At 40.3% G+C, this 12368-nt stretch overlaps 1 protein-coding gene across 1 annotated transcript in view; it reads left to right on the top strand.

The window, feature by feature from the left end:
• Positions 1-1662: 1662 nt before the first annotated feature.
• The window catches only part of LOC138804773 (E3 ubiquitin-protein ligase RNF180), a 134705-nt gene continuing 123999 nt past the window's right edge, over positions 1663-12368 (top strand). The window contains exon 1 of the mRNA XM_069989204.1: positions 1663-1879. The gene's annotated coding sequence lies outside the window, so the exon portion shown is untranslated. The remainder of the gene's footprint in view (positions 1880-12368) is intronic.

Consider the following 12368-nt stretch of genomic DNA (forward strand, 5'->3'; position numbering starts at 1 on the left):
TTCCTCAGAGAAGCCTCCCTTACAATTGATCAATTTCAAGGTTGGAAATAATTTTCACTCAAAATTTATCTCTTTGTGTTTACTTTGAGAAGTTCAATGTCCCTTTGCTTTCTTAATCTTCATAATCATTTCTTGTATTTCCTTCCATGGAAGCTGTTAGGTCTCTTTGACCACATTCTTTGACATTTCACAATTCACTTTGGTTTGAATAATGTATGCCCATGCAACTGAGAGCTTCTGTGCTGTTGTCTTTGGTTCTGAGGCTATTGCCCTGGTTATTTGTTTGTTTGTTTCTTTTTCCTCTGCTTATTCTATTAGTTGTTATAGGTTCAAATTTTTCTTGCCTAATTGGCCTGGCTAGAGCCTACAATGCAATATTAAACAGAAGTGGCAAGAACTGACAAGTTTATTCCCAATTTTAATTGCAAGTATTCATTCAGTATGACATTATGGACTTTTTATGCCTTTTATTAGAGCCATACCTTCAATTTCTACTTAGTATTCTTGAGATGCAAAATACATGGTCACGTTATTCTAATTCTTTCTTTTTTTACATTGCTCAATTTGTTCTACTAGTATTTTGTTGTGGGTTTCACATTACTATTATTCATAAAGCATCTTTGTAGTTTTCTCTCAGCCAATTACCAGGCCTGACTCTGCTTAATTTTGGAGATTAGACAAAGTTGGGCATATTTAGGGTGGGGTGGAGTAGGCCTAACTGTAGTTTTGTTGATTTCCTTATCCTTTTCGTTGGTTTTCGGGGGAGTGTCAGGGATCAGAAGTCACGACATATATAGCCCTAGTGTTGTGACAAGATTCCAAATATGCCATTTTAAGCAAAATGAAAACTGTATTTATGGGGAGGGGATGGGGGGGGGGCTGGGGGGGAAGCTATACATATTCTGGGGTTTTCTTTAGTTTCTGTCCCCATTCCTCAAGTCAACTTATGAAGCATGCTTTCGATAGTCCAAATCTTATTTATAGTCCTTTGATCATCTATTTTCATTATTCTGAACCTGGAGTTTTATGACTGTCTCTAAAGACTCCCTCGCTCCCTGAATAAGCCCTTAAACATTTGGGGAGGGAGTTACAATTACACAAGGTAATGAGTGCAGTCTCCTAGAACACTGTTGGCCCCTCCTTTGTCTTTCCCCCTCTCTCCCTTCCCTTCCCCCCCCCCCCCCCCAAGCTGAATAAGCACTTTTGATTTGCCTCCAGTCACCGACTCGTTTCCCAAGTGTAATTTTCCAGGAGTCAGGTCGTGATCTCCATTGCACAGGGGTGGAAGAACCTCGGGGTCTGGGAGGGCGGGCTCCCTGCATGCCCGATCAGAGGGAAGCAACTGAGGCCAGGTAGCGAAGCCGCCTTCGGAAGAGTCCTAGGCATGCGGATGGGTGTCTGGGGCGCCCGGCCCATTTTCAGCAGGAACTGAGCCGCAGGTGGACCTGGAGCCGGCGAGTCGGTCGGGGCTGGGCGAGGACTCGAGTGGCTGAGGTAAGGGGATGCGCGGAGAGGGAAACTTTCCCACGGTTCCTCCGGGCGAGCGCCGCGGGGCGACGCGGGGTCAGGGCCGGGCGCCGCCCACGCGCCGCCGGGGTGGGAGCGGAGGTGGGGCGGGCCAGCCGGCGCGGCCCGGAGAGCACCGCGGCGCCGAGTCCCAGGCCGTGGGGTCCGAGCTGCCGGTTCCCCGGGAGCGCTTTCCGCGTGGTTTGGCTCCTGTCGCTTCCCGTCTCCCCGGACCCCGCATCGCTGCCGCGGGAGCCGCCGCCGCCGCCGCCTCCTGTGCCGCCGCTGCCGCGCGGGTCCTCCGAGCCCGGCGGCCGGGACCGGGCGCGCGGGGCCGGGGCGCGGAGCGGGCGGCTGAGGGACGCGGACGCAGGTAAGGGCGAGGCTGGCCTCGCGCGCGCCGGCGCCTCCTCCCCACCCCGGGCGGCCCGGCCTGGGCCACGTCCGGCCCGGCCCGAGAGACCCAGGCCCGGGCGAGGACCTGCGGCTGCCTCCCGCCCCGGCCTCAGGTGACGCGGGCCGGCTTAACTTTCGCACCTGAGGCTCCGGGTGGCGGGGTTTCGGGGGTGCGCCCGGCGGGGAGGCTGGAATTACCCGGGAGTCTGAAACCCGATCCCTGGCCGCGGGGCGCCCCGGGGCGTGGAGGAGGCCGCGGGCCCGGGGGTGGGCGCCGGGGGCGCGCGGCCGGCGGCAAGCTCCGCGGGTCCGCGCCGGGGAGCTGCGGGCTGGCTGCCCGGGCGGAGCGCGGGGTGGGGGGAGCCTCACACACCCCCCTCCGCGCCCGGAGCTCCCCCGCACCGATCACTTTCTTTTGTCTGGCCCAGTTCTGTCTCGGGGTTTCTGCTGCTTTTGTTGCAGCCCGGAGTCCCGAGCGTGCAGACTTCGTTCGCTCTGAAAAATCAGCCCGGGCGCCGAGGGGAGGGCAAGGTGCAAGGGGAGTTGATCGTTAATGAGGTTTAATTAGCACCGACCCTGTACACCCCGCCGTGTTCTTTTCGAGATAACACTCGATATTTGTGTAGCTTCTAATAGTTTTAAGTGCACCCCTGAGAGCGTTTATTAGTTCACTTCAAAGGAGCGCCGTGCGGGCAGGTCACTTATTAGCCCATTTTACAGACCAGACACCCGAGAAGAGCGAGTGCATCAACACCCAACAGCCTTGGCGGGGGCTGGGGTTCGAACTTGACCCATACATCTTCGGGGGTCCAGCCCAGGCTCCGCTCAGCTAATATTTCGTGCCCAAAGACTGCCAGTTAAATTAATTTACTCATTAATTGTTAAGGTCATTAAACACAAATAGATTCGAATCTTCTCGGATTCCTCCACGAGGGCTTCTAGAAGTGGCACTTAAAAGATCGGAATTATTTCCATCTTTGAAGAGGATCCCTAGAGTATGAAGTACAATTTCTTGGTGTTTTGCCTTTTAAACCGCTCATTTCCTCTAATGTGGTGCTGGTGGTGATCATCGACACCCTAAGTAATAACAAGTAGGAGAACAAGGTGCCAGGTCACCCTGACTACGCAGTGGAATTGACCGTTTAGGAAAATAGTCACTTTAGAAAATGAGTTTGTTCAGTAATTGCATGCATATAGAATTTTGTTTTCCTGTCTTCCCCCATCAGTCTACCTAGGTTTACCTACAGTTTGCTCTTAAATAGTTTTTCCAATGAATGTTTTATGGACTCACTTTTCCTGACTTCCATTTTTATCTATTTGGTTTTTCAGAGTGAAGGGTTTCTTAAAAAAAAAAAAAAAAGCAACAAAGAACATTGGAAAAAAACAAGTCTTCTACCTCTGTAAAGTGGAGTTAATTAGGATGTTAATGAATGTATGTGAGGGTAAGGTTATAGGCAGTTTAGTAAGTAATTTTCATACATCAAGCAGGAGTTTTTTCCAAGCAAGTATGCAATGAATTAATAATCACTTTTAATAGGCCTCTGTGATATTTTATGATACATTTACCTGAATAATAGTAGTGCTTTGTACTTAAATGATGTCTTTTTAAACCAAGGAGCATAAGGCTAACTGAATTTACTTAAAATGTGCCACATAGCTGGCACAAATTTTAGGGATCAGTATATTGAGGCTTACTTGTTGTATCACAGATTAGGAAGTTTTCTTTTCCTTACATTATCTCTCCTCAACCATCTGCAGAAGAACAATAATGTATCCTTTCTCCCTAGGTATGTTTGAAGAATGAATGCAGTAATGTCTAGAAAATAGTTTGAACTCCATGGAAGAAGGCTACTCTGTATCTTCAAAGGGTGGCCATTCCACCAGTAAACCCTTTCTTGCCTCAGACAGTACTGTAATTTTAAAGAGATGATCATTCCAAGAAGTCACCTTAGGAGGCTAAGAACTTACTGGAGTAGTGCTACTTCTATTTATAATTGTAACTTTCAAGTCAATTTACAAGCAACCCCCAAAAAATCCATAATTACTTTCTATAAGCACTTTTTTGGTACTTAATCAAATCACAAAAGTATATAATTCAACAAGGGTGGCAATTTTATTTGCTAAATTTGATCAAATTATTTGTACATGATTGGAAACTTAGTTTTACCTTTAAATTTTTCCTCTATTGAAGACATTTAAAGATTACTTGATACCTATGAAGGCAATTTCGGAAGAGCAATTTAAAAACAGTTTAAGGATAGCTACAGATCTTAGTGATATAGCACACATCTAGCATGTGTGAAGACTTGAGTTGAAATATCAGCATCAAAAATAAAGTAAAATTTAAAAAAATGTACATTTACGACTTTCCCAGAAAGCTACTCTGTTTGAGGGCATTCCTGACTTTTAGGCTGAAGTTCTGTACCTGTATGTATATTGCTTTGCTGTTAGGCCCTTTGGAAATGAATCCATTTGTATTATAATCTGTTACCTCTTTTATCACTTTTTTTTCTTTGAGAATCACGTGTTTCACTTACATGTTAAGTAGATTATAACAAACATAATCACTTATCTTATTGGGACAGTATTAGGTTTAGTGTTTAGGAATATATTTCATACAGGAGTTTGAAGTTTGCATAAATAGAAGTTTAAATCTTTGGAATGATGTTAGGTTATGATATTAGGCTCCATATTATATGTTTTGAATCTTATACAACTAGGCCCAAATAGCCTTAGCCTGATGTAGACTTACTATTTTGAAATATAATTATTGGCAAACTGTGCGTACAACAGATTTTACTTTCTACAACACTGGTAAGAATTCAATAAATACAGTGTAAAATTTTAATTGGCTTTTATTAATGCTTCTAGAATCAGACAGCTCCTCTTTCAGTCAGGGAGAGTGACTGACTACTCCAGGGGGCATGGTAGAAGGGTGGGATTTCTTTTAAGGCAAGAATTAGGAAGGAATTAGAAAAGTAGATGCTGTTACTCTTCTGTGCTAATGTAGAGGGCACTTGCCTCTGGTTTCAGCCCAGGCTTGATTGAGCTCTCTGAATTCATTACCAACTCTCTGTTTTCAGGAAAAACTACTCTCTCTTCTTCCTTAAAGTTTCCTTTAGATTATGCGGCCCTTGGCCTGAATGACTTATTTGGTTTGATCTCTCAGAGCTGAGTACAGGAGCTCACTGCAAAGCATTGATGTTGTGTAAACTTTATTTAACTCCACTTACCAGAGAAACTCACTTTCTTCATTTCTAGGCTGGAAATATTTATAGTTGTATGGGAACATTATATATTATCTTAGTCTATTTGTGTTGTTATGATAAAATAGCCAAGGGTGTATCATTTATCAACATCAGATGTTTGTTTCCTGTAGTTTGGAATCTGGGAAGTCCAGCATCAAAGTGCTGGCAGGTTTGGTGTCAAGCTTCTGGCCTCTGCTTCCAAGATGATCACTGTCTCCTAACATGGCACAAAGTAGCAGGGTAAAATAGGGCCTAAGTTAGTGCATCTCAGCCTTGTTATAAAACAGTAATCCCTGAGATGAGGACCCTCATGGCTGAGTCACTTCCCATAATGCCCCATCACCACAGTGAAGGTGAAGCTTCTGCATACAGTTTGGAGGAGACACAGCTGAGGTATAGAATACATTGTATGTTTGTAAGTGCCAGGTGACGGTTCTAATAATATTAACAGTTAAGGAAGTCTTAGACTAGTCCTGCAAATCATCATGAAGGATTGTGATAAATGTAGGAACTCATTTTCTGAGGTAAGAAGAAGAAGGGATTTCTATAGTCTTTCTGTAGTTGAAAGCAGGTGATGGTATTATGGCTGCAAATGTACTTCCTTCCATGGAGTAATCAATGTACAATTAGGGACACATTTACAAAAAGGAGTCGATATCTTTTGATAGTCAGGTGGAAAACATTCCCTTATCTACAGCCAAATCTTAAATTGAGAATAAATAAGAACTTTGAGAGAAATCAAAGATTTTGAAATGCAGACTACTGAAGTTGATTATCAGCAGAAAAGCAATTTTCCCATGCACTGGCCCTTTATAAGGGAGCAGGTGTAGTAGACTTCCTAGTTATGCTCATGGTTTGATTCCCAGCTAATGTCCATGTCTATCTCATCCCATCCATGAATTCTATTTATTTTATAACTGTCATCTTTGGAAAGAAGAGAGCCACGTTATGAAGAGAGATTCAAGGAAAGAGTCATTGTATCTGTTTTTACAAAGCATTTTTTCCTTAGTACTTCTCTTTTAAAGTCTAGTCAATACTTTATCTCATCAAAATAGCCCTCTAAAATTGCCTTAATAAAAGTATTTTGTTTTGGCACTAGTCTACAATAGAGCATATAAAAAGTGTAATAAAAAAAACTAGTAATAAAGTATCTTTGGTACAGTAAGCATTAACCATATCATTACCAAGCTATCATCCTGTTTTCTTAGAATTCAGGATTTTTTTTTGAGAAATAACACATATGATTGTGTGCCTTCTAAAACTAGTTGAGGAAACTGGATAGTTACATTTTTTTCAAACCTTCACCCACATACACTTATAAAAATTTTATCCTGACATAACTGTAAATAACAAGAAATTTAATCGAACTGCCCTTGTGTTTTGTTATCTACCTGATTATTTCACTGATGGTTTACTAGATGAGAAATCTTAGAAAAATCTACTAGATCATTAAAAATGTATATCAAAACAGCTCCAAGACATTCTTTCTGCATAGCATTGCAAAATAAGCGTGAATCTTACTGCCTGACCTGTTCAAAAAATTGTACAAAAAAGTGCCCAAGGGACCAAAATTGGTATGGATAGCAATTTGGGGTGTCATGGAATGGATGACTTAGACTATGAGCCAGTGATAGAGGTAAATTGGATACTGTTTCTTTTCAAAGTTTAATGGAGATAGAAAGTAAAACTAAAAATCTATCATCCTGAAAAAAATACTGTCAGAATTTTTGGCTTTAAAGTAGAATCTACAGTTTCCCAGACCATTTGTCTAATGGGAAACACATAACTTGTATATTAAGTATTTACAATAGCCTCATCTGTAGCTAGTGTCAGAAATAATTATTCAGAAATAACATTAAGAATTCTTATTATTATTGACCACTAATAATAGTGTTTTGACCTGGTTGTCCACTCCTCATTGTTGTGTCTGTATGTGTACTCTAAAGTCAATCTTTTACTAGCTCAACTCTGCCAGCATAGTGGTACACACCTGTAATCCCAGCAACATGGAGAGAGAGTAGAGGAATGGTGATAGAGACCAGCTCAGGCAAAATTAGAAGACTCTATCTAAAAAATGAAAGACAGTATATATGCATATGTACATATTTGTACGTATACGTTTATATATTTGATTTTTCTAGATCTTGCATTTTTCTTTATACAATGCCTGTGCTTAAACTTCCCTATAGCAGATTATTAGATTCTTGTTACTGTACATAATTTTTATAGTTGTTATTTTAAGATCATTCATGTTTTCTGTTGTGGCTAAATACTTCTCATTTGATGGATAGCTCTTATGTTTCCTCTTCTGCAAATTTTATTTTCATAACTTTTGTTCATTTTTCTTTTTGAAAATTATCTTTTGAAAAATTTGTATTGAAGAATTTGCTAGACACCAGTGGCTCACACCTGTAACATGAGCTATTTAGAGGCTGAGATATGGAATATCACAGTTCAAAGCCAGCATTAGGCAGAAAAGTTTGTAAAACCTCATCTCCAAAATAACTAGAATAAAGCCTGTCAAAAGAGTTCTTCAACTAATAGTACCAGCTAAATAAGCAAGCCAAAAAAGCATAAGCCCCTGAGTTCAAATTACTGTACTGGTTTATAAACAAAAATAATTGCCAATATTAGCTATTTGCTCCTATTCACACAACTATTCCTCTAGAATTTGGGTTTATTTGTGTTTTTTCCCTATGCAGAAGTTAAGGAATGACTACTATTCCAGTTTATCAACCTTGTCATCTCTACTTTCTGAAATATTTTTATGACTGGACATATAGGCTTGGGATTCCCATGTTTCACCACTTTCAAAGTATATTTTACAAGATGTTTGTAAATGAAGAAGGGATGAGTAATTCAGTGAAGATAGAAACATGCTACCCACATTCTTGTTGGAATGTACATACAATTCTTAATTTTAAAAATGTACACGAGAGTCTCTTGGTTCAAAAAAGTCATCTACTAGTAACTTTCAGTGTAGCCTTTTCTCATTTAGTTTAAGATCCTCTAAAGATATGGTTTACAATGAAAACTCAACAAATAAATATAGTGCTAAAGGAAAAACCTTCTAATCCAAAGAAGCAGATAGTTGTAGGTCTCAGGTGAAGAGGAATTCCTTCATAGCAACACCTGCACGGCCTACTCTTGCCTTGCCATACAGACTGCCTGATACACACAGGACTTAAGACTCTCACCAACCAGCAAACTGAACAGACATTCTTCTCTGCCTATCCCATGTTTCTCTGTATGGCAGGAACTGCAGCATTGTCCTAGCAATCTCCCGGAAGCCACTAGGCAGAAGGAATGTTTATAGTGGGTACTACAAAGCATTGGAAAATCTGAAACACAACAGCCTGGATGGTAATATGTGAGCAGTGTCAGTTAGCTTTTATCATGGGTTATCTAAGTTCTCCTCCTGGTGAAACAGGCAGTGAAGAAAGTATGAAGATACGTGCGAAGCCGGCTGGCTCAGCCATGTAAGGAAATGGAAAGACTTGGAAAAATCTATAGTAAGCAAAGTAAGCCAGATGCAAAGAAAGATAGGTTGCATGGTTTCCCTCATTTGTTGTAACTAGAATGTGCCTATAAATCTACAGGTAACGCCCAAGCCCAGAGTTCAAGCCCCATAACCGACCAAAAAGAAAAAAGAAAAAAAAAAAAAAGAAATCTACAAGCAAACAGACTGGATGGTAAAAGGCAAAAAATATATTTGGACATGATTTTTACAGATTCTAGACATTCATGCAGTGAGACCAAAGGAGCATATTCTCAGGAGAGTATCACGGAGGCTTAATAGCTATGGACATATGATCATATAAAATTATTTTTTATCAAAATGAAGTCCAAGGAATGGAAAGAGGAGGGTTTTTTTTTGTTATTTTCCTTTTTGTTTTTTTCTCCTTGTCACTCCTTGCTTTGTCTCCTTTTGTTACTGTCTTTTATTTCTGCACCTTCTGTCTTGTATGTAAGTTCATCTATTTGCGGGGGGGGGGCAAGTAAAGGGGAGCAGATATGGTGGTACAAAGGGTAAACAAAGGAATCAGCCATGCTCACTAGACACTATGTTGAAAATGAACTATACAACTTGTGGAAGAGAAAACCTGGGAGAAAGCTAGGGAAGGGGTGGCATTGTTCAAAAAGAAATGTACTGATTACCTGACTTATGTAACTTTAACTCCCCTGTACATCACCTTTACAATAACAATGAAAATAAATGAACTGAACAATGGATCAGTGAGCAGAGAGCCAGGTTGTGTCAGAGACAGGAGAAAGGGACTGAGTGCTTTGAATGTTGGTCAACATTGACACTAGATCTGAGCAGGTGAGCCAAAAAGCACTCCACTCACTGGCAGTTTCCTTCACTCCTTTGTTTAATATCAAGATCCCATTTGTTTGATAGGCAGATCCCCCTGTGATTGAACAGATACGAGATGAAAAAGTATTAAGACATCCTAAAATAGGACTTCTGAAATAAGATAAGAGAAAATTTGTCATCAAAAGGAATTTTATTAATCCAGTAACTTGATTAGTTGTAGCTTATAGGATTTTATATGAAGAAAAAGAAAGTGCCACCACTGCTCTTTTAAAGAATGCAATTCTCAGATAACTGAATTTTAAGAAACTTCAGAAAATGAAGCAGTCTGATTTCATTAGGTGAGCCTCTTCAATCACCACAGGAAGTCGTATTACAAAATGATGGGTGCTGGATTTACTGAGGGTTGTGGCTAATTTCAGAATATAGAAAATGATTAAAGAAGGTAAGCTAAGCCCTATATATCTCAGCAGCCCCTCGGCACTTTACCCAGTTTACAGATAGAACAACTATTACAGTTTGGCCAGTTTCATTTGTAAGCCACGTTTTCATCTTAGTATATCAAGCAAGAGTCTCTCTGAAGCTCCGGGAGACCCAGGCCGGAGGCCTGTGTGGAACAGCTGTCTATAGAATGCTGGCATTTGCTGGCAGAGATTGACAAAGTCAGAAACACAAGAGGATAAAATTGCAAAACTGGATATGCCTTGATCTATATTCCATAAAGAAAAGAAAGTACAGAAAAGTTTATAGAAGTTTACAGTGAAAAGGGCCACCTGTGTCCACATCTGTGCAGTTTCTGTGGACTCTGACAAATTAATATCTCCTGTTTTATTCTTAGAGTGCATAAACAATCTTTGTTTTCCTTTTATTTTTAACTTTTAGGTAGTTACCCAAAGGAGTTGTTATTCAATAAACTGGTATATGAATATAATGAATCCTGATCAATATTACCCCTTTCATCCTTTTCCCCTATCTCTTCAAACCCCACCCTGCCCTCAGATTCTTAATTTTGTGAAATATGCATTGAATTTTTAACTGGATTTTTCTCCTCCTCTTCATTTTCTAACCCCCTCCCTTTGACCTCACCACTACTTTTGAGTACTGATTTCCTACAGTTTGTTTTGATGGACTTTGAGTGAGCCTTTCTAAGAAATTACATCATTTGACTTTTCTCCACTAAATCTACCGTATTTCAGATAATACACTAGTGCACACTTGGCTGCCACCACAAAAATATATTTATAGATGTATAGATGAGCATTCACATATGACAGAAAACATATATCCTTTGTTTCTCTGGGTCTAAGTTACATTACTTACCATGGTTTTTTCCCAGATCCTTCCATTTCTTTGCAAATGATGTAGTATTATTCTTTCTAATGGATCAGTAAAATTCCATGGTGTGTATATCACATATTTCTCTTGATCCATTCATCCTTTGAGGGGCATCTAGGCTGATTCCATAGCTTGACTATGGGGGATTTCTAATGTCACATAAAAGATAATCAAGACTAAGTGTTGATCTTAAATTTTTACTTTGCAACTAGTTGCTGCTTCCTGGTTCTACTTACCTAACTATAGCCATCTAATAGGCCAGCAGGTTGGAACAGCCCATAGTGCTGGTTTCCTGGGTGTTATTAAGTGAGCATCTGAGAGTATTACCCTCTTCCCACTGAACTCCATCAGGACTTCCACCCTGGTTACCTATCTTACCCATGAAAATGTTCAGGCTCCAAAAAACAACCACCTCCTCATAGAATTTCAAGAATAATTTGAGAACTTGTTTCACTTCATCAGGCCTCAGTTTTCTCATCTATAAAATGGAGTTAACCACCCTGTCACATAGAAATGTCTTCATGATTAAAGGCCTTGGTGTCATTTAGTAAGTACTGTCCTCAAAATTAATAGCTACCTTTAAAATCATCATACGTACTCCTTGACTTCATGTGACTTTAGTTGAAATATTTGGAGGCTATACAAGTTTTTAGCTCATTGTTAATTGAAAAGGGGAACACATATGTTTTTTTGATAGTTTAATGAAGAGAATTATAAAGATAGTGCATTTAATAGTATAGAATCATCAAAACACACATGATATCATAGAAACACTGTAATGATGTTACTAAAAAGTCAATTTTCACAATGGCTTTGTGAGGCTTATAAGAGCAGCTTCTCTTGGTGGTGTTTGCTAAATATATCCTGGCAATGCCAATAAATGGTGCCCTGACTTCCACAAAGTAAGCCTGGATGATGCTTATGCTTGCATCTCTGCTAGCAGTAGATAGAGCCAGATCTCTGTGGAGTCAGTGTCCACAAATTCAGCCAATCTTGTGTTACAAGTATTAGAAAACACATCTTTACCAAATTTGTGCAAACATGACTGGTTCAACATTATAGTATAACAAGTACTTACATGGCATTCACAATGTTTCCATATTATAAATAGTCTGCATATTATTTAAAATATGAAGGAGTGTATGTATAGATCATATGCAAATATGTTTCATACTGTATAAGAGATAGAACATTTTAGTATTTTGGTACCTGCTGTTAGGCTACAGAACCTATCCCTTGTAAATACTAAGGGATGAAAACTGCTGAAGAAGTATTTGCAACTCAGTATATACATCCAACAGAAACATGGAAGTAGTGGTATGATTATTGTTCAAAAAGAAATCCAACAAAGGGATTTGAAGAAAATAGACTGTCATACCTAGGTTAGCAAAGACCCACTCCTAACAGAAAGGAGCATTAATTAAGGCTGAAACCTGAAGGAACATCTGGCAGCAAATTCCCCAGAGGCTATAGACCAGCTTTCCTAAGACTGCCTTGTACAGATCCAAGGACAGGAGTAAGAGGGAGTAGAATGGAGAAAGTGAAGGACCTTTAATATTGCTAGACTA

Source organism: Dipodomys merriami, unplaced genomic scaffold, assembly GCF_024711535.1.
Source record: "Dipodomys merriami isolate MVZ:Mamm:240054 unplaced genomic scaffold, mDipMer1.0.p SCAF_372, whole genome shotgun sequence".
Classification (NCBI taxonomy): domain Eukaryota; kingdom Metazoa; phylum Chordata; class Mammalia; order Rodentia; family Heteromyidae; genus Dipodomys; species Dipodomys merriami.